Below are 23,509 nucleotides of genomic sequence, written 5' to 3' on the forward strand. Positions count from 1 at the left end.
TCCTGTTTGTTTTCAGAAATACTGAAAAATGGGGACGTAAAGAAAAGAACATATTAACTATTTTTATCACTTAAGCCATTTCAGCCCAAACTGTCTTTTTGGAGATGAAAACCCAGCAATCGAGATAGAGATGGATGAGGGAAAAAAAACCAATCCCACAGCAATTCCTTATGTCTTGAGATGTCAACAGGTTTATCATCCCTACGGGGGATGAAGTGCCCTGAAATAAGAAGGGAAAAGTGTTCCTCCAAAGAGTCACGGAATTATGGCTGAGGTGCTTAATCAAGATCACTGCAAATGCAGGTAGAGGGGTCTCAAAAAGCCATTTATTTCATATCCCAGAGATAGGATTAACCACGTCATCCCTGTCCTTAGAAATTTCCACTGATAGAGATCCCACAGCTTGAGAATGGAAATACTGCATTGCTTAATGGGTTTTCCTGTTAAAATGGGGTTTTTTTTCTTTTCCTTGTGTTCATCCTTCATCTTTCTCCCAGATATTTCTGTGGCAGAGTGAAGACGTTGTCTTTGAAGTCTGTCAGTGCCTTAAGTCTGTTCTTCCTTATTTACACCACAGCAAGACCAGGTTTCTAGTTAGAAATGTCATTTTAGATTGATGAAATTGGTAAAATCCTCCACTGTGGATCTGGGTTTTTTCCTGCTTTCTTACAGGTGCTTATATATAAAAATTAAAAAAAAAAAAAGAAGGGGACATATACATATATTTATAGCAACATACACACACAAAGGTTTAATTATTTATATGGTGAAGACACCCAATTGTGTTCATTATAATGTCATTTTCAGGAGCTATTTTTACATCAGCCATATGGAGCTGTGAGGGGTGGCTGAGCTGGCGCCGTTGTTCACAGTTTACCATGGAAGTGCTGCAGATTCTGTATTTTACAGAAAAAAAGGATCCCTCTGGGGGGAGGCAGGGCAGAGCTCCTGGCTGGTGCCCCCTTGGACGCCCCTTTGGGCAGGACAGAGGGATGGGACAGAGGGGAGGACAGCATCCATGGATGAGACAGAGGGAAAAGTCCTTGGGAAACTCTCTGGGTGTGCTGGCAGGAGGGAGGAAGCTCGTGCAGATGTGACGGAAGGAGGCTGGGTTTTGCAGGGCCTGGGATGGGATCCGGGGGGGTGGGTGGAGGTAGAAGCTGTGAAACTGCTGGGTGGCAAGGCAGGGCTTGCAGGGAATCAGCAGGATCCCGCTCAGCGCTCTGGATGTTCCCCAGTTAAAGAACTCCTCGCTGCTCTCTGGAAAATAACCAGTTTTCTGTGCCTGGCCCCTCAGCGCCCCGAGCATTTATCAGGAGTCCCTCAGGAGCTGTTCCCCCCTAGAACACCTGATAAATGCCACCATTATCACCTCGCGTCCCCTGCCTGTGTCCCCCACAAATCACGGTGACACTAGCGAGCCCAGCGCCCTCGCCCTGCTCACCCCAGGGCTCACCAGCTCAGGTATGAGGAATTTGGGTGATCACATGCAAAGAAAACCCTAATCCAGCATCTCCCAAATTACCGGGGGGTGATGGATGGGTGTTTGTGAGAGCTGGGAGGGAAAGGCTGCCTGTGGCGTCCTCTGAGCTGTTTGCTCCTCTCCTTCCTGAGATGGCCAACGCCAGGAAGAACATAAAAGGGACAATCCCTTGGCTTTGAAAAATGGAGCAGCAAGAAACGCTCTCGGGCAGTATTTAGGCTGTGGGATTGTGCAGCATCTCCTTTCCGTCTCAGCTGCCCTGCCCAGGATTTGGCCAGAGCAATCCCAGTTCTGGGAGGGCTCAGCTCTGGTGTGTAAAGGATTCAAGTACTGGAACGTATCAACACCTCTGCTCATTTCTCATGATAAAGAAGGGGGTTTTGCCTTCCTTCCCAAACACAGCATTTCACATAACCTAAAGATTCTCTAACTGTATCACTGTGCACGATTCCATGGTTAAATCACAGAATAAGCTGAGTTGGAAGGATCAGAGTCCAACTCCTGGCCCTGCACACACACCCCAACACTCCCACCCTGGGCATCCCTGGCAGCGCTGTCCAAACACTCCTGGAGCTCTGGCAGCCTCGGGGCTGGGACCATTCCCTGGGGAGCCTGGGCAGTGCCCAGCACCCTCTGGGGGGAGAACATTTCCTATAATCCAACCTAAACCTCCCTGGCACAGCTCCAGCCATTCCCTCTGTCCCTGGTCACCACAGAGCAGAGATCAGTGTCTGTCCCTCCTCTTCCCCTTATGAGAAGCTGGAGCTGTGATGAGTCTCCCCTCCGTCTCTCCAGCTGGACAGACCAAGTGCCCTCAGACCATACCACGAACCTCCACAGGCAGGAGGTTTTTCTACCTCACAAAGTTTTCTCAGGCACAAAGATCACAGCCTGCTCGCCTTGCCAGACATTTTCTGTTTCAATGTGAAAAAGGTAGTTCTGACTGACCAGGCGAGATGAGACAAACCCCAGCGTGATCCTTACAAGCCATAGATCTTGGTTCTTCAGTGAAGCTCCTTCCTCCCCATCTTCCTTTCCCTTGGCTCTTGGGGGTTGCTGTGAGTGCCCCCACGACGGGACACACCGGGGCCAAGCCGTGCCTGGGGCTGCCACACCACTCCTTCCCCTCCAAGCAGCCTTCGGGAACCTCAAACTGATTTTAAGTGTCTGTGCATCCTTTTTGAAGGAGAAAATGCATCAGAGCATGTTTTACATGGCGAGCAGAGCTGAGCACAGACACAGCTCCAGACAAAGGAAATGAATGCTTTGTTTATGACAGATTTCTGTTTTTATTCCCAAGGTTCAGAAGTAAATTACTACAAAAATGCAGACAGAACCTGCGATGTTTGGCTCGACATTATTCATCCAGCAATCTGGGAGCTGCAGATCAGTGTGCGAGAGACAGCAGCTAAAATATGGGGCTGCTCCAGCCCCTTCTGCTCTGGTGTAAATCAAGAGTAACTCTCAGTGAAACCAATGGAGCGTAAAATTGGTGTAAGTGAGAATCAGTACTATCTCCTGTACCTATACGTCAGGGAAACTATTTGTTTTAAGTGTTTATAGACCCTGCTAGCCTAAATTGCTTATTTTCTTACACATTAAAAAGATCAAAGGTAGCCAGAGTAATTTTCTAGCACGAGTAAAACAAACATGTATATTTATTGCTGCATAACTTGCAGGAGTCACACTCTCGTTGAGTCTGAAGCCAAAAATAGTGATTGATTTTTTTTTTCCTGGGTTTAATAAAAGGCATCGCAGCACTCTATGAAAACACGCACTCATTTGATTTGATTGGCACCTTCAATTTTGGATGTATATTCTGACTAATGGAATGAATATTGCAATGCACGAATCAATTATATTTGTTCAGTTGTCAGTTTTGTGAGGTGAGAACTGTTTAAATTATATATCATCCAGCTGTCTATGCATTAGGCTGTCTTTACACACGATACTATCATCAATACATTTGTTTTAATGAGGAGCTTATCAGCACCCCCAGCTCATCTCTCACCCACTGCTATTTAGGGAAGCAATGGAGTTTTATCCTCAAAATAAAACATTCCTCACTTCAACACCAGGAGAATACAGCTGATGAAGAAAGAGTTGCTGCTGTAATTAACATCACTTATCGTTATTGAAATCACTGGTTTGCAGTCCTTACTATTTATATTTTCACAGAGCTTTTTGCCCTGGATTTAGGCAATATTCTCAAAATACTCAAATCTTAGTGCAGGATTAAGGGGGTTAATCTATAAAATTATTTCAGTATGGACTTAAAGCACCCGAGCAATCATTTCATGATATAATTCAGCAAAGGGATGGCTCTTTGAGGAATCAGTACCAGGAAAAATATTGCAAACTCCTATTTGCTATGATTTTCCCCTTTCTTGACCTTTCCTATAATTTACTAATTTGATACTTATTAAGTTTTTAGAAAGAATTATCTGGTGAAAGAAGAATTGGCTGCAAAACTCGTTAGACAACCAAAGAATCCATGTTTCCTTGTAAAAAAGGGAAAGGATACATCAAGTGGGATTTTGTAGTGGGATTTTTATTAATTATTATTAATTATATGAATGGTTGAATACAAAGCTTCTAAATTTGTGAATTTGGAAGAACTGGGAGTACTTTGTCATACAAAAGCTGAATTTCAGATTGCCTTGATTTCGTATGTGGTAGTGCAGCCTTAATTTTCTGAAATTGTATTATGGCCTGTATGTATTTAATACATTTCTGGGGGTTCTTTTGCAGATTACATTACCACTTGTGATATGCAAATAATGAAAATAGCAAAAACATCACAAATCAGTGCAAGAATTTTTTTCAAGAAGCTGGGTGAGTTCTCAGTTTTGCAATTTGAGTTACTTCAGAGATTTGCAAAGGATTTAAAGAACTGAATTTGGTAGAAATAGGGTGAATTTTTGTTTGTTTGACCAGTAAGTTTGAAAAGAGTTGGAAAAGTCTGTTGGAAGTTGGAACTAGATGGTCTTTAAGGTCCGCTCCACCTTTATCACGGAGCACTTAGAATTTACAGATCACGGAGCACTTATTGCTCCTAAAAGATCAGGAAACAAGAAAGGAAATTAACATTCTCTTAGTGCCCAGGCTGGAGCTGTGTCCCCTTTCCTTCAGTCCCATGCCACCATCCCTCTGTCCCTGTCACTAAATCCATCCAGAACATTCAGTCAAGGTTGTGACAATGTTCTCCATGGGGCTGGGAACAACTGGAATAGATAATTCCTAGAGTGCAAACTGTCCTGCTTCTGGCTGCCAGCAGCCTCTAATTCCCAGCAAAAAGGAGGGATATTTCCATGGGAGCACGTTCTCCTGCTGGCTGGAGGCCCTGGCAGTGCATTTTCCCAGGTTTTGTTCTGGTCTCCATCAGAGAGAGGACAGGACATGGGGGAGATTGGCCACTTGGTGATTCCTGTGCTCTGAACCAGATCCAGAGCCATTTTTCCAGCTGGAAAACGGCTGCACTGTGAGTTCAGGGATCCCTTGGCAGGATCCAGATCCACTCACAGAGAAGGTGACAGGACGGGGACCGAGCCCTGCCTCCGTGGCACTTGCTGCATCCATTCAGCACCTCCCAAACACAGCATCAAATGGAGCCTGTGTTCTCTCTTCCCCGGGAATCAGTGTTTTCCAGGGAGTTCAGGGCAGGAATGTCCGTGTGCTGTGCCACCAGCCACTCGTTTTAACTCTGCTGGAAGGCTGAGGAAATGTTCTTTTCTGAGGCACGGGCTGGTGTCTGAACTCAGCCTGCTCCGTGGCCAGGAATGTTAATTCACACACGTGACAGAGTTCTGGGACTGATTCAAAGCCGTTCCTAAACCTGCAGGTGCCCAAGAGAAATGAAGTGATGTTTGTGGAGGAGAAAATATGCAGGAATTATACTGGAAATGCCTTTTTTTGTAACACTGACACTTTTTCACATTGGGAGCTCACGAATGGAAGAGGAACATTCATCTGTCTTGAGGTTGAGGGGGTTTTTTTCACTCACGTGGTGTTCTTGACAGTATTCTCAGGGTACTAATTTGTTACTTTTAATGATAATTCTCTGTCCACGCGAGAACAGGCATTGATCACACCCAGACACACACACACATACACTGCTCTCGCCTGCATCAAATATTTATGCATCATTATTGGCATTAGGGATATCTGAAACCCAAATTTGTAGGAGGCAGTTTTGTAGAAAATGAAATTATGGAATATTTATTCACCCAGTAAGCTGCCCCGAGTCTGTGTCTCCTGCAGAATTAGGGAGTTATTTATTTATGAGCTGCTCTCCTGCTCTCTCCCTTAAAGAGAACCCAGGTTGAACAGGATGTTTGTTTACAAATTGGCCAGAGAGAGCATTGTTCTCAGCTTGATTTGCAATGACTAATGAGCAACATAATTTTTAATCATAGCTTTCCCAGCCTGCCACGCTGACAGGCACGTCCTGCCTGCGTTCCACTCTTCGTGGATGCTAACGAGGGAACAAAAGCTGTGGGAGAAAGATCAATGTACCAGGAAAGAATAAGACTTTTCCAGCGAGCGAGTGCCAAGGGAGCATTTTTCATGTAGGGTTTTCTAGGATGTGTTTTTAGCGTGTGTGCAGAAAACGCGGCTCCTCAGGTCGGGCTGCGGAAGGAAATCAGTTTGTCTGTGCTAATGAATCAAAGCCTGGCAGTCGCCAGGGGTAAATAGAGCATGAGATCTCGGCATTGGGAGTTCTGCAGGACAGCTCCGAAGACACCCCTGCCTCGACAGCGGGGAAGGCTGGAAGCAAATTGGCGGTGACAAAGCTTTTAAGATTCCTCTCCCCGTGGCCCGGTAGCTCGGCACGACAGATGCTCGTTCGTTCTGCCACCTTCTGCACAAAGAGTCCGGCCGTGACCCCTTCCTCTGCATCCCAGGGGATCCCAGGAACTCCCCTCCCCGAGGATGGGGCTGATTTTCACAGCATTCCTAAACCAGAGACCGCAAGGAGCTTTGCGACGTCACGTTTCTCTCCCCGGAATTTGGAAAGAGCAAAAACAACTTCCCAAGTCCAAAAAGGGATTTTTTTGAAGGTGAAAAATGAGAGAGGACAGGGCAGAACAAGGGTGTCAAAACATATCCTCAGCAGGTCCGAGTGCCAAATTGGGCAGTGCTCTGCTTGTCCCCTGCCTGTGTGTGTGTCCCCTGTGTGCCCTGCCTGGCTGGGCAGCCTCAGAGGTCCCCTCATGTGACCCTAAAGCGTTTTCATTCCCCTAATGACAATATACGGATACAGACACACCACTATTCCTTGATAAACTCGTGTTTGAGTGATCATTAAGGTGGTTTCTCTAATACCCAGATAACAAAGCCCTTCCAAACAAGCTGCTTTGGCTTGAAAGTGCTTTTTATCCACTTTTTCCTAGTAACAAAGAGCCTCTTTAAAGTGGAGATGACTCTGATAGCACCAGAGATATTAACACATGTTGTTGCTGCAACCCCTTTAACACTTCCAGGAATTTAATTTTAATTAATTGCTTTGTAATGAGAAGGAGGAAAGTGAGAAATGGATCACCTGCTTTTCTGGGGAAGAAAAGCAAAGTTCGAGACTTCTCGAAAGACTCAGCGAAAGGGAAAACAAGACTGCTACATTTTCTGCTTCTGATTTAGGGCTGGGAGATACTTTGCATTGCATTATCAGCTCATTTTGCATCTTAATCTCCATAAATCCCAGCGGCATGTGCCAAGTGCTACCAGGAACGTGCTCCTCTGCTGCCACTTCTCTGACCATGTATTACAGGAAAGAGTCCCTGTTATGGCAGCAAACCAGGAATATGGAATAACGACGCAGGATTTAGCCAGGAGCCCTCATAAAACAAAATTAAAGGTGCACCAGCCAAACTCGGTGTTTTCAAAGGGCCTGGGTGTTCTCGTTTTGGAAGTGCTTGGGCAGCTTTAATGGAGGAGGATTGTAATGGGTTTTGGCACGTGTTAATGGTGTGTGTCACGTTCTTTATCTGTTCATAATGACATGGCTAATTTCTGATGGCATGTGTCACATTGCATATGTTGGTGAAATATAGGTCACAAACTGAAAATGTGCACAATATTACCAAAATCTATATGATAACGACTTCATATATGTCCCTTATCGCAGCAGCCACGACTGATTATAAATCTGACTCTGGGAAAATGTTTTTTCAAGCCCTGTCTTAAAAGATGGTGGTGAAAAGTGAGGCTTTGGCAGAGTTGTTGCTGAGGAGAAGGAGGAATTCTGTCTCTCTGGAGACATTCCTCGAGATGGTGCCTCTTCCCGTGGAAGAAAGCTGAGAAATGCTGATCTGTTCATGTGGTAGTCGCTGATTTATGTGGTTTGGCAAAGGCTGGAAACAGCTCCTGGGGGCAGCAGGGTGATGGGAGAGCCTGGTTTGAGGCTATCCTTGGAAAACGGCCACTGGGCACTGCAGCCCTGACCTCCTGCCACCGCCAGGGCTCTCTGATATCATTCTTCTTCTCCAGGGAGGAGCACCAGCGATAAGGACCCATTCTTCAGGTCCCACAGTTCTGTGACATGGAGCCAGAGCTGCTGGAGAGGCAGCAGGTGACTGTCCCTGTGCTTGTTGTCCTCCTACCGATGAATTTTTGCTTTCCTGAGAGTGGCCGAGTTCGTTCAAGTGAGTCTTACAGTGCCCAGTCCAAATTCTTCCAACATTCCAGTTTCATGCTTTGCCTTAATCTGACAGCACATCTTGATCTTGAGGCCTTTTTCTTTAAAAAAAAGTTGAGAGAAGCAATAAATGAATCCTAAATCATCATCAGACAGAAGTAAATCAGGTTATGGGCGGGATGGTGGCCACGTATCTTTTAATAAGTCATTATCTTTTATTCTCATTAGAGAAAGCTCATGTTTACTTTGCTTTTGCCAGCTAGAAAATAAGGTTGTGATGCTTTGCAAGCATTTGAATGCAACTCTGATCTTTCACAGCTGCTTTTATTGTAATCAAATAAAACTTCTCCACTAGCTGCCGGGTCAAGCTGTGGGACTGGTGTGAGCTGAACGATGCTGTCCGTGAGTGTGGGATGGAACAGGGAGCACAGCTTGCTTTTCCTGGCCAGGGAGAATTAGAGACCCTAATGGACTCAGGAGTGTTACCGAGAAATGAATATGAAAAATAGATAAAGTCAGCTCTAAAAGCCAGCTGATTGAGATACAGAGATGTAGATGGAATATGTGCGTGTCCAGTGCAGCAAGCTTTGAATGAAGGAAACATGAGAAGAGATTGGATGGAAAGCCATTTCATCCCAGTCAGAGCCCATCTAATCCCACTTTAATTTGATGGTCAACAATTGGAAATGAAATGGGGGCCTTGCCTCTGTTGCAAACAGCTGAGCTTTCAAAGGGCTTCTACAATTGGAACTTCATTCCATCAGAAATGAGGCACCAGGGGAGGAAGAAAGTTCATCTCAGCCAAGACATTTTCTGAACTTGGTCATTTTACTCCAAAATAATTTTTAAGTCATAAATCCCTTAAATTACAGCCTTCCTCGTGTCTGATCTGCTTCTGCCTGTGCACACTCAGCTCTGGCCAACACCTCCTGGTTTCCTCCTGATCATTTTTCTGGGTATTCCAGGGAGTAGACTTTGCTCTCCCACCCACCAGAGATGCTCCAGCTTTCCCTTTCTTCCCCCCTGCCAGCTCCTCCTGTGGAAAAAGCACATTTTTCCATGTTTTCCAGCCTTTGAGAGGGGAACTTGATGGCCGAGGACTGCTGCACCAAAGGCAATTAGAATCTGCTGCATTTGCATGAAATAGACTCCATAATCCAACCTAAAATGAAGATGTCACTAAGAACAGCCCATGAGGATGCTGAGCCAGAGGAAGCATGACGATAGATAATTTCAAATCCAGCCAAGCTTGAAGAAGGTGTGCCCTTGTCCTCCCCTGAAGTTAAGAAAGAAAGAGCTGCAAAAGCTCCTCACCTGAACAAACGACCCTCACTTCACTCTGTCCCAGCCTTAGTTTTATACCACTTATGAGAGAACATTTTGTTCCTCTTTGGGAGACAACAATTATTAAGCAGCTGATAAGGAAGAGACAGAAAATACCTGCACTATGGACAAACAAAAAGTGTCCTCTTCAGTCCCATTTCTACAGGAATAATGTCCCAGTGCCACCATGGGAAGAAAAACAGTAAATGACTGCTGGGAAATCAGAGTCTCATCTTCTAAATTAATTCACTGATACCATGAAATTCTACTTTAGCTGAAGATATTGACAGCTTTCCACCTTAGAGGCCAGATGGTTTCAAGAGGAAAGTACTGAAGACACTGGGTTTAAATATCTTCTTGGCTTTTGTAGGACTTGGATGAGTGACATGAAGGATGTTTTGTTTCTACTACATAAAGTTATCCATGGTCAAGACACAGCTCAAGAATTCAGGAATTTGTTTCCCATTCCTCTGCAATATTTTGGGCATGATTGATGCATATTTTGCACCAATCCCACAGATCATATTTTGCCTGTAAAGCAGAAGGAGGGAAAGGAGATTCCTGTGTGGTTGTTGCTGTGGGGTTTATTTGTGTAAGGAGAAGCTACTAAAACCTGGATGGGGTCATTGGGATGATAAAAGGGGAGCACAGACCTTGGCAGAGAGGTGTCAAACCCAGGCAGGAAAAAACAGGAGCTGGGTTTTCCCTGGCTGGTGTCCCTTTGTGACACACCTGGGACATCACTGCTGTCCTGCCTCATTCCTCCTTCACCTGTGGATGAGGCTAAGGACACCCCATGATAGCTCTCCTTGTGTTCTGGAACTACTGTGCAGGTTTTATGTCAGGTAAGTTCTGCCTTATGTCAATAATGTTGAAACAGAGAGTATTGCATTAAAGGGAAAAAATAATCCAACCCCACAACAACAAATAAGATATCAAAAAATGATGCAGACTGTGAAAAGCCTGGGAAACATGAGTTTTTATTCTACTGTGGAGCCATCAACACAAACAAAAGAAACAAATTATTTTTAAAGTTCACATATTGAACTCGGGAAGAAAATCAAAACTGCTTTCCCTGTTGTTCTTTTCAATATTCACTTCATGTTTGATTTGGAAGTTAGATTCATCTCCACTCTAAAATGTGCTCCACTTTTATCTTAAGTATTGCTATTTCCAAAGGAACAAAGACTATTTCTTATCGGCGTCTTCCGGCCGGACTTCCTAATGCATTTGATTTGCAGCTATTAACCTGGGAGCTCTATATTCACAATCACTTTGTGGTTTCCCAGACCCCACAGGTTTAGAAGTGTATGGACATTCTTATAAAGATTATGACTTTGTTTTGTGCTTAGCAGTGTTTGCCAATATCCTCTTGGCTCGTGGCTGGAGCGCACCAGGAGATCAGCGAGTCGAACTCCTGCACATCATCTTGTTCTGCTTGCATCTCTCTTTGTGCTCAGTGAACCCCTCAAAACACAGAGTTGTGGTTGTTCTAAAGCAGAAGTATCACTGTCTTGTCCTCATATCAGCAGAGATATTCACAAGGAGTTGTTAAAACGTTCTTGTGAGTACAAAATCATGGAATCACTGAGGCTGGAAAAGAGCTGTAGGATCTCTGAGTCCAGCCCTTAACCCCTGTAATTGAAAATAATTGCCAGAATTATCTCAAATCTTTCTAAAAACTGATTTAGGAGCAAAACCCCTTCTTGAAGGTTCTACTGTCATGTCTGAGAACTGCTGGAGTTTGTGGTGTCGGGTGAGGGTGCTGTTGGGAGTGAGGCCAGAGCCCAACCAAACACCCTCAGGAAGGAGAATTGGGTTGAAAGAAGAGCTGGATTTGGGGACCATAAATCCTGGAGCGAGCCCACAGCCCCAGCTCCTCCTGCCCTCCACACCACCTTCTCAGTGCTTCTGGAAACTTTAATTAAGACTAGAATATTTCAAGTAAAAGTTGGTAAAGGCTGCTTTTCTATCACAGGCTAATTTGCATCTCATTTCAAACCATTTGCAAAGTTTATTATGAACTTTCAAAACACATTGCAGAGCTTTCTGTCAACTGGTAAATCACCAGTTTAACAGAATGGCGTTCCTTTGATTTTTCTATGAAACTATCAAATTTTCAGGATGGTTTTTCTATCTAAAACCAGAAGGGATTGGCTACCAGCTTTCATTGAAAACTCTATTCTTTATTCTTGCTATGTTTTTACGAGTGTCTTGCAGACAAACCCTTTGACATGAATGGGAAACGTGTGTTTAAAAAAATAGTCTTCAAATACCAACCTGAAATTTGTCTGCTTCAAGTTCTGTGGAACATAAAAACTCTCAGGGGGGACCTTGTGGCCCTGCACAAGTCCCTGACAGGAGGGGGCAGCCGGGGGGGTCGGGCTCTGCTCCCAGGGAACAGGGACAGGAGAAGAGGGAACGGCCTCAGGCTGGGCCAGGGGAGGCTCAGGGTGGGCATCAGCAGGAATTTCTCCATGGAAAGGGTGCTCAGGCCTTGGCAGGGGCTGCCCAGGGAGGTTTGGAGTCCCCATGCCTGGAGGTGCCCAAGGAAGGGCTGGAGGTGGCACTCAGAGCTCTGGGCTGGGGACAGGGTGGGATCGGGCACAGCTTGGACTCCGTGGCCTTGGAGAACTTTGCTAACCTGAGTAATTCCATGATTCTGTAACACTCCACACCTTCCCAAGCCCCTGGCAGTTGCACACACTCAGTTTAATCACACTTGGAAAGCTCCTGGATTCCAGTGGGAATTAAGGGTGTGCTTGAAGGGAAGCCTGGGACTAAAAGGGTTCTGGTAACAACCACTCACCCACATGCAAGAGCTGAAAAGAATAACAGGTTTTACCCTGATCCACGTAAATAGTGAAAAAAATATATATTCTTCTATATGTTTGATTCATCAGTAAAACACCAGGTACAGGCCCAGCCTTATAAACTGCAAATATCTTTGTGGTAATTATACCCAAAAATAGCTCTTCTTTGCAGCTGCCTGGTCTCAAAAGCATTTCCACATCATGTTCCTGCAGACTGGGCTCAGCCTGGGGCTTGGTGCTGGTATTATTCCCAGAAATACCCTTCCTCCAAGGCATTATGCTCTGGTGTCAGGATCTATTGCTTGCATTTTAAGCAATAAAAAAGGGAAATATTATCCTATTAACTGCTTTTTTTAACCCTTCAACTCAAATATCTGTGGACTAAAGAAACTTTGTGTCATAAAACGTTGTCTATTAACACACTCTCAGACCAAACACATTTTGTGCTTTCAGGGAGTCTCTATTTTTTTGGTGCATGGGTTTGGATTAAATTTTTGATTGTTTCTCCAAAAATATCTTTACAATCCTTTAGTAAACCTTGGAATCCAGGCAAATCACTCAGTAAACTTCAGAATCTTAAAACTGGGCAACAAGTACCCCCAGCCTCACTTTGGAGTGCATCTATTGAAACTGGCACCATTCCAATCAGCTAATTAATTTTATAGATTTGAATTCTCCAGGCACAATATCAGAAAGAACACAAAGTTTCACACCTAGCAGCATTTCTGGCTAGATACAGTCAATCAAATCATCATTTGCATTTAAAACTGGTGTAAAATTCCACATTTTCTTCTTCCAAATCCCTGCCTCCGTGCATTAGTGCCTTTTATGCATAACTTGCATGAACTCCCTGTGCACAACCACGTGAAGATTATGTTTAAATCAATGAGGGAAATATGGGAAACATCTGGAAGCGTCCACATTCCCACAAAAAATCCTTTATCTGCACAGCCCGTTATGTTGAAACCACGGGAAAAGTCATTTACCTCGCCAGCTATAAAGTCTGTACAGTTCTGAAATCTTATCAAAAGAAAAAGTGCATTGTCTTATCTACAGAAAATGCTGTAAGCAGCCCATAATTATTTACCATAATTTGCTGTTACTACCATTTACAGTAGAAAAATAAAGAATATTCTGGGTTAATTACATTATGTCTAATTTTGTCTCACTAAATCTAGACGGGCCTGCAATGAATGCTGGACTGTGGGAAGCTGGGATGAAGAAAGGAGAATTCTTTCAGCATGGCTGATTTCTGCTGTTCTTGGCAGCACGTGGAGGACCCTGGGTGGCTGCACACACACCTTGTCCTTAGGTTTAGAGGTAGACGTGGACTGCAAAAAGAATTTTCCCTCTGCCCATTTCCCTGACACCTGCTGGGTTTCTCTCTCTGTGCACCCACAGACCATGGGATTTGTGGTTGTGTGGCTATTGGGAAATCTTTCCTCATGGAAAGGGGGGTCAGGCATCAGCACAGCTGCCCAGGGCAGCAGTGGATCCCCATCCCTGGAAGTGTCCAAAGGGGTGTGGATGTGGCACTGGGATATGGGTTAGTGAGGAACATTAAAGGTGGGACTCAGTCTCAGAGCTCTTTTCCAGTCTTGATGGTTCCACGATTCTGTAACACTTTAGGAGCAGCTCAGCAGCTCCAGCTCTGAAAACTGCTCTGAGAGGCTTTCTCCCCCTTCTGCACTCGCAGATTTGGGGCAAAAGCCCCTGTTTTGCTGCACTGATGGGAATTAATGTCCCATTAACCTCCCCCGTGGTTCACTCCTTTACTACTTACTGCTTTCCTTTCAGCACCAGTGGCAGATGAAGAACTCCCCGTGCCAGCAGCTCTGCAAGAAGCACCCAGCTACAAGAAAGTGCATCTTTGAGCAAAACCCTTCTATGCAGCCATAACCCCCCAGCCAACAGGCAGATCCTGGCTGGAAGCACAGGGAAGGGTCCGGGTAAGCTGATCAGCAGCCCAGCACATGGGATGCCTGATCTGGAATCTGCTTCCCTCTGTTCTTCTGGAGTGCAACCCACAAACCAAGCTGGAGATCCTCAGCAGCACTAAATAAAGCACCCTAACACACAGCAAAACACCCAGCTAATCCTGCCTTCCCCGGGGCGTTCTGAGAAAGCATTTCTCCCTCTGTTTGGTGTTTTCTCATCTATTTTTATTCTATATGGGGTTTTTCCCAGGTGTGTGGTTTCTCACTGCAATTCCATTCACACACAAAATCCCTTTCCTGACAGCGTAGGAGCATTAGCAGCAGGAGCAAACTGGAAAATCAAGTTTGTACTCGATCCCTGTGAGGAGACACCCTTGAAGTGAGGCCAAAATTTGTTGCCCAGCATTTTCAGGTGGGAAGAAATCTTCTTTCACCTGTTGGTACAGAAAAATCCCCCCAAATCCTCATGGCTGTCTCCTGAGCCTGGTTGGGAACGACTTCAGCAGCTGCCCTGCTGCAAACGCTCTCAGTGTGCTGCTGGAAGATTAGTGGCCACTTTACCCAGCCTGTGAACTCCAGATAAATCCCAGAACAGCAGCGGGAAGAAAGCAACATAAGCTCCAGCAGAAGGTCTCCATTTATTGGAAATCCACGTTCTGTGCCTGCTCGAGCGGCTCCAGGGTAACAAACTGCTCTACCTGCCTCTCCAAATATGCAAGATCACCAAAGCAGCTGCTGCCCTGACCTCTCTCCATTGCATTTGTGCTGCTCTGCTGATTTGGAGTTAGTTGTGCCCCAATTACACTGCTACATTTATTATTCCTCTTTAATTCCATCGCTCGTGTGCGGTTTTAGAGGTGCTGTGTCTGAGGAAAGGGCAGAATATGGGGATTCTGTCATTTTTCAGGATTTCCAGTTCATAGATTCCCATTATAGGAAGCTGGAATTTCTGTTTTTAGCAACTCTGCGGGTCCTGTCACCCAGCTGGGACCTGCTGCTGGTGTCACTGGTCTCCACAGCCAGCCCAAGGGCCGCCCAGGGTAAGCCCAGATCTTCCCAACACCGCTGCGATTTTTGGCACAGCCTGGGCACATGGCAGGAGCTCTGAAGGTGTGAATTGCATTGGCAAACGTTTCACCACAAAGGAATTCCAGGAGCTGGACTTTGGGGATCCTCGTGGGTCCCTTCCAGCTCGGGATATTTTATGACTCTATGAAAACCTGGCCTGGCTGAGGGTGGGGTTTTTTGACAAGCATTTTAAGGGTAATGAGGTTTCCCTTTATTCCCGAGGTTTGATGTGATTACACTGCCAGAAGAGACACCCAGGCAGAGGGAAAAGCTGCAGCACTGGATTTTCCCCAGAGCTCCCAGAGCTTGGGATCCCGCAGCAGCCCCGGGGCGTGGACAGCATTGTCCCCAGATGTCCTCAGGTGTCCCTGGAGGGTCTCAGAGCAATGTCATGAAGGCAGTGACAAAATAAACCCCCAAGGGATCCCACAGCAGAGCAAGACCCATCCCTCCTGTCCCCTCTTTCCCTTCGAAAGACTCACAGGGAACAAGAGGCCCCTTGGGGACATGATGAAGTGTTGGTAAGGAGGTGTAGATGGAAAACATCTTCCAGGGGTCTGAATAAGTCAAGCAGAGCCTAAAACCCCCAGTTTGAGGGATTTTCCAACTTTCCTCCCGCTACAGGTCTACACCATGAGTAATATGGGTTTACTTTGACTTCTCATCAGATGCTTCTTGCAGGTAAAAAGGTGATTTATGCCCCTCCCTGCCTTTGTTGTTTTTTGGAAGTGCAGAGTGGAGCCCAATGCTTTAGAAATGTTTAACTGTAAAAAAAAAAAAAAAAAAAAAAAGAAATTCCTAAAGACAGGACCACATTTTAATCACTCATTTGTAGAGTTTGAGCCAAGACACAATTTGAGATTTACAGATATTTGTGGGCCATGCCTCAAGGAAAAGCTCTTTACTAATAGATAGAGAAATTAATTGAGGTTTGCGGTTTTTTCACTAAAACTCTGATTTTTTTTTTTTCCCTCACTATTTTTAGCTCAAGATGAACCAGTGGACTGGGAGAAGAAATTGAGGTGCAAAAGCAAGGAAGATTGCTTGGGGAATGGACCATTCCAGGTGGTGATGGGGGATTTATCAAAGCTGGGGATCCGGGCAGGAGACTTCAACAGATACATATCCTGAGCAGGAGAAAGGAAAGTCATTAAATGTGCAGCATTTGATGGAGCACACACTGAAAATGAGGGATACAAGGAACATTCCTCTTCCAGCGGCCAGGTGAGACTTTTTCCGTGCTTCCCACACAGGGCAGCACCTCCTGGGTGCTAACTGGGAGTGGTCAGGAACTGGAACAGGCTCCCAGGGCAGTGGTGGAGGCATCAGCCCTGGAAGGGTCCCAAAATCCAGTAGGTGTTTAGTGGGTGTTGGAAAAGGTTGGGCTCGATGGTCTTGGAGGTCTCTTCAACCCTTAAGGATTCTGGGATTCCATGGCTAAACTCATCTTTTTTAACGTCTGCTGACCCTTTAATCAGGGAAATAATCTGCAGTCAGCCCTGACTCTGGTTTGGGCTCTGCTTTGAAGATGCTTTTATTTACTTTCCCTAGCAGGGACACGTGATTCCCATGACATTCCCGCTTTTCCAGCCATCCTGCAGGGCTGTACAAGAGCCATGGTCTGAAAAAATGCAAACATCACAGAGCACAAGATCAAATTCAGTTAAATTCCTCTTTTTACTCTCCCTTTTCATTATTCTAAGGCTTAATAAACAGTCTTGTGCTTAGTTTGCTCTTCCAGGAGCTCATTCCTGCAGATTCCTCTCTTTCTCCTATTATTTAGAGCCCATAAAAATGTGCCCAGACCAAGCATTAAATGTTGCTTTTTGAAATATCCCAGCATCCAAAACCCACAGCCTAACAAGGCTCCAATTAGAGGGACACTTGCTGAAATCAGGTCTGATATTTCACTACTGTTTCTTGTTTCTCCTACAGATTGCTTGGGATGATTAAAAACTGATCTCTTTGTATTAGTGGAGATCTCTGGATGGTTTGGGTTGGAAGGGAGCTTAAAAATCATCTATGTCCACCCCCTGCCATGGGTGAGGACACCTTCCAGTGTCTCAGGTTGCTCCAAGCCCCGTCCAAGCTGGCCTTGGACACTTCCAGGGATGGGACAGCCATGGCTTCTCTGTCCTAAGGGAATAAATGCCATGGAAAATCCCCCTGAAGCATGAATTCAGCTCTCTACCTGCTGCTTGAAGCAAGAGCCAGAGGAATCCCCGTGGTTAAACCCAGCATCCCTGTGGTTAATCCTAATAACCCTGATATCCCACCCTAATAACCCTGATATCAAATCCTAATAACCCTGATATCCGACCCTAATAACCCTGATATCAGACAATTTCTAACCTCCATGGATTCAGCTGACTTTTGACAACGCACCAAGCTCAAAACTGCACTCATTGAAAGGAACAACCCCACCAGGATGGACCAGCCTGGATTTTTTGCATCCATCAGCTGCGGAGAGGGTTTTCATCTCCTTCATCCCTGCCAGCCCTGTGCCAGCCATCTGCTGAGCAGAGCCCAGGGCCAGCTGCTCCTCAGGGGCTGCAGATAACACCAGGCTGGGGGACAGGCAACAGAGAGTTTTATGGGGCATTTCAAGAGTTTGGGGAGGGATCCATGAAGAAAGCAGCATTCCAAGCACAGCCCAGAGTTTGGAGTGCAGTGTTTCCACACCTGCTGAGGCTTTTGTTGAGCCATGCCAGGAAAAGTGCACTGCGTGGCTGCATTTGGGGAGTTTGGGGATAGAGATGACTCAGACCTTGCTCTCTTTATGGCTCTGAACACAGGCCCTTTGCAGGACATCCAAATATGCACTCTGAGACTTCCCTCTTTTGGGAATTCAATCCATACCCACATAAGTCAAAGGGCTGCTTTGCCATTTACATCAGGGCTTAAGTAGGGCTTTCCTAACCCTGCATGGCTCCCAGGACTTTGGGCTCATCTCCCAGCTATCCCTGCAGAGTAAAATAACAACTTGGATTTGATTCACACTACCTCTCAAGATGTCTTAATTTTATTATTATTATCTTTAACCCAGGCTAGGAGGGACTGGAAGAACCAGGGAGTGTGGGTTCAGGGAGCTGCCAGTCTGGCTTTGATTTTCAGAGTTAGGAGGGAGTGTCCCCTCCTCCACAGCCTGGCCTGATCTCTTTGGGGACATTTCTGGGCTGCAGCATTCAGCCTTATTTCCAAGAAATCTGGGCTACAAAGGAATTTTCCATCCATGCTTTATCACTCCCTTCTGATCGTGATACAAATACAGCCCAGGAGATAGATAGTGTCTTAACACTGCCCAATACCTGGAAAAGTTTTCCACAAAATCTTTACAGATAAGAACTTGAACTCTGTCCCCAGCTGGAATTGATTTGATTCCGTGATTTTAAGCCTCTTTCCAGGCACACAGCCCATCAAAGGCATGCACTCACTACATACCTAAATTACTTTAGTTCGAACCTGTATTTTCAGGAGACCTTTACAAGGTCCCTGATGTCCTGGCCAAAAAAACCCCCACCTCTGCCCTGCTGCACTGTGTGAACGGCCATGAGGGGCATGCTCTGTCCATCTCCTAAATCCTAAATTCCATGAACTCCTAAATACTAAAATTGCATGATTTAACACAATCCAGTTCCACCGTCACAAAAACACACATTCCTTACCAATATAGGAACACATAGAGAGGTTTTTTAAATATTTACGTGCACCTCTGCAATTTTCTTCATTAGAAACTCGACATATTTTGAATATTTATGTTTTTCTTAGCTGTTCCTTGTGGCAATTCTGCTCTGGTTGTAAAGTGTGTTTCTTAGGAAGATGAATGATATCTGTGAAGACACTGGCTGCTCTAGTCATTAGGATTTCTTCTTTTAAAGTCATCTTGAAAACAAAATGCTTTAAGCACCTTGCATGTTTTTTACTGGGTTAGAGTAACTACTAAAAATTGCTGTAAAAAAGGGCTTCACTCTTTGTATAAACGATACAGCTGCTGACATGAGAGACCTGTGCACAGTCTAAAATTAAATGCTGTTAAGCTAAAGTAATCAAAACAAGACATCAATCATGTTAAGACATTAATTAGCAGACCTTGATATTCTCAGCCTTACATTTTGATGGCTTAAAGAGGGTAAAAGGATCAGCTGACATGCATGAAATAATACCGTGCCTGAAATGTGGATTCCAGGTGATTTACAGTTTTGTCACACTTAAGAAACTTCAGGAATGATCCATCCATTACAAACACTGTGAGTGTGACTCAATTTAAAGGGAACGAGTTCAGAGAGATCTAAAAGTGGCTCCTTGCTCTCGGTGTTTACCAGTCCTTTCCAGAACCACACGTTAATGTGGGTCTGTCCTATTTGTCTGTGCTATCAGGGCTTTGGTATTTTTTCCTTTTGGCTTATCAGCTTCCACTGGGTTATTTTAGATTTCTGATTTTACAAGCCAGCTGATGTAAGAGACAAACATCTCCTGTGTTTTTACCTAACATATAATTAGACCAGCAAGGGTCTAAGTCTTACAACAAAGCCTTAAAAATGATAACTTGCTTCCCAGTATGTGACTGAGAGATTTAAATCTTCTCTTTAGGGAGAGTGGAAAGTACCAGTCCGGATATTTGAAGATGAACAGCATGAAAATACATCAAATTCACTCAGGTAAGGTACAGGGATTGTGCTGTTATTAATTTTCAAACCTGCAATGGGACTCCTATAAAGATAAATTCAGGACAAAAGAGGCCAGCTATCAAACTTCCACAGGTTAGCAAAGCTCTCTTTGGGAGACAGTGGGAGGATTAGAGATGTTACTGGAAAAAAAAAAAGAGCTGAAGGCTACAAAGGTTTGGAAACATAATCTTATTTTTATTATTTTCCCCTTGCTATTCTTTTTTCTGTTGCTTTTCCTTATTAATATTTATTGATAAGCCCAGATTCTTGTGCAAAAGAATTGAGGTTTTTTCTCAGTTCTTCTAAAACCTCCTTGTCCAGACAGGAGAGGAGGGCAGGTAAATCCCACAGGGAGAGCACGAGTCCGCAATGAGAGCAGAGACAAAAGTGGGATGGGTCCTGAGCTCCACATTGCCTGAATCCACTCCTGGGAGTGCTTTGGGAAGGAATTGAAAAGCTGGATCCCACATCTTTGAAGACAGCAAGGATCAAATCAGGCAACTGGGATCCTGCCCTGGCATTACATGGCTGCTTCTTGCCCCATTTGTTTGCAGGGCTACACATTCCACTTGAGCTAAGCCAGAAATCTGCAACGTGTCTCAAACACATCAATAAATATCCCCTGCTGCTGTCCCAGGAGTTGGGGAATTTTCTGAGTGCAGTCGAAAATGATTCCATATAATTGCCTGACAATGGGTTTGCTGCCATTGAACCAGGCCACTCCACAGGAGCTGCAAGGTCACTCATTTCCACAGCAGATTTGTTACAGTCGCATTTTAGGTGCTGTTGTAGAAGTTTGACTGGTTTTGCTCTCAATTAAAAGGCAGAACCAGCTCCATGCACGTTTCAGAGACAACCTCAGAACCCAAATCTGACCAGCAGCTGTCGAGGCAGGGCAGTCAGAAATCACACATGAAGAGTCCGTTCTGGACTTTCCTCTGTTTTCTGCCGGCACAGAAAGTTCATTAATTGTGTGTGCCAGGCTTTTAATCCTCTCCTTTCCCTCATGACTCAGTGTGTTTGTCCCAATTAACTCATTATTCAGCCCTGAAATCTGCCACACAGCAGAGATGCACTTCAGGAGGAATTCAGTTTATTGTGACAAAGCACTTTTTGTGCATAACTGGGAAATATCCTAAAGCCTAATGTGTGCATTTGCACTCTCTATGCTTTAGCAATGCTTTTAGATTGACAAAAACACACCAAAATGCTTCTAAGCTCCTGTTAGTAATGATGGCACAAAGGAGTACATTCCCTCCCATCATCTTTCCATGAAGGAATTCAGATATACAATAAACAGCATCAACATTTACCTCTGTACTTTACATATTGCTATATATATAGGTATACATATGTAAAAAATCTGCTTTTCCTGTTATCATCTTAGTTTGAACACACTCTGAAAACAGGAGCTGGAGGCTGAGCTTTTATCTGTTCCTCAGAGATCTCTGGCTTGACTCCTGAACTCCTGCTCACTCCTGTTCAGACAAGGGGCAGTATTTCTGCTGCCTGCCATGGGAACAGGATTGGGCCGTTAATGTGTGTTTGACACAGCAAAGCAGAATAATTGAAGTCAAAATGGTTTGAGAGGTCTGGTTGGGTTGATTTTAATGAGGATTTTTAAAGCTGTCATCTTTCTCACGTGTTTTTTTTATTCTGGGAGTTTTTTCCTTAGCAGCAATGTGAGTTACAAAGTATTTAACCAGCCTTTTGTGTTTCTCCAATACCACAGAATCTGTGCAGCTCACCAATTCTAAAAATAAATACAAATGAAAGCCAAACCCTTTCTCTTTCCCTTCTTTAATCCCATCCCTCCATGAGCAGGGAGTGCACTTTGCCCAGCTGAATTTCCCTTCCCTCTAAACCCCGTAAAAAGCAAACAGTAGTGGAGATGCATCTCCATGGCACAGAGAACTCACTTTGAAATTCAAGTGACTGCATACCAAATTTTTTTCAGATCACTTTTGCATCAGCAAGGCAGCTTTTAAATGGCATCGGTGGCAACCGTTCAATAACTGAAATTACAGCGGCCACATTCCATCCTGACGATTGCAAAATTAACTCCTGTCGTTGTTTCAAGAGGGTGTTTCCCCCTGGGAAGAGAGCTGAGCCAGGTATGGGCATCCAGACCACCTTTCATTTAGCAGAATGTATCAGTTTGATTAAAGTTAATAAAGCAAGAAGAGATTTAGCAAATGGAACTAATGTTCAGAGAGAATTTCAGTTGGAATAAATGAACGAGAGATGGGGAGAAGTAATTACAGGAATTTGCTGAAGACCTCTAGGGTGAAATGCCCATGACCACAGCACACTGTGTGAAGGAACAGAATGAGAAACTAAACACAGTAATAGGATCCCTCAATTATCCAGGCGGAAACTGGGAATAGCCCGCGGTGATGCTGCCTCTGTGTTTAGAACAACGCAGAGCATTTTAGAGAAGCTGGGTGAGAGTTTGGGGGAAAATCCAGGAGTTACTGTCCAAGTCACTCTGCACTTCGAACAGCTGGAGCAGTAAATTTGATTGTCTGAGGGAGATATCACCCAACACCAACACTGATCTAGTCACAGAATGGAATCCCAGAATCCTCAAGGTGGGAAAACTCCTCCAAGACCTTCGAGTCCAACTTTTGACCCATCACACCTTGTCACCCAGAGCAGAGCACTAAAAACCACGTGCAGTCTTTGAGGACTTGCTGCACCTCTTATAGTTTTATTTGATTTCCTATAATATTGGAATGATTTTCTTCTAGAGTAGTTTTTAGAAAGAAAAAATAATGATAAACAGAAGGGTTTTAAGTCATAAAGCAAATTTTTCACTTTTACTCCTCTTTGGCTGCTCCGGGTTCCAGCACAGTGGCACTTGTTTACTCTGATGAACTCTGACTTTGAAAGACTCCGACAGGACTTAGCGGCACTCTTTTAATCTAAGACTATAACCTGTAATCAATAAGCAAGGCTTTTAAAACCATCAATAATTTATTCAAAATTATTCCTTTTCCCAGCCTTCCAGGAACACCGCTCGCGAGTCACCGTAATTTCAGCATAAATAACATGTTAATTTTACCCTTCTCCAACGCTCACGTTGTTGCAGCAACATGAATTAATCCTGAAAAGCTACAATTCATTGTGCTGGATGAAATATTAAAAGCCTGCTGGGTGGTGTCGTGGTGCTCGTGGCACTTTGGAGCTCGGCGCTTTCTGGGGCAGCTCTGACCCAGCAGCTCTCAGCACATCCCCCTGGGCTGCCTGCAGGAAGGGGCTCCCTGCATATTTTGTGGCTCCTGAGCACTGGAAAATGCTGCTCTCATCTGGAAAGGTGCTGTGTGAAATCGTGGGCCCCGAGGTTTGTGGGTTCTGTGTCTCGGTGGTGCCTGGACAGATGTGCTCAATTTGTAATTCAAGGTTGTTTCCTCCACAGGCACACTCAGCAAATTCAGCCTCAAATCAGTGCTTCAAGCTCGTTCCTTTCCTTCAGCCCTTCCTTCCATCCTGGTTTCAATCCTTCATTTCACTGCTTTACCTATAGTAGCACAGATTCAGATGTGTTTTTATACCTTAAAAAACCACTTTGTGTTTCCAACAAG

Source organism: Corvus cornix, chromosome 12 (genome assembly GCF_000738735.6).
Source record: "Corvus cornix cornix isolate S_Up_H32 chromosome 12, ASM73873v5, whole genome shotgun sequence".
Lineage (NCBI taxonomy): Eukaryota > Metazoa > Chordata > Aves > Passeriformes > Corvidae > Corvus > Corvus cornix.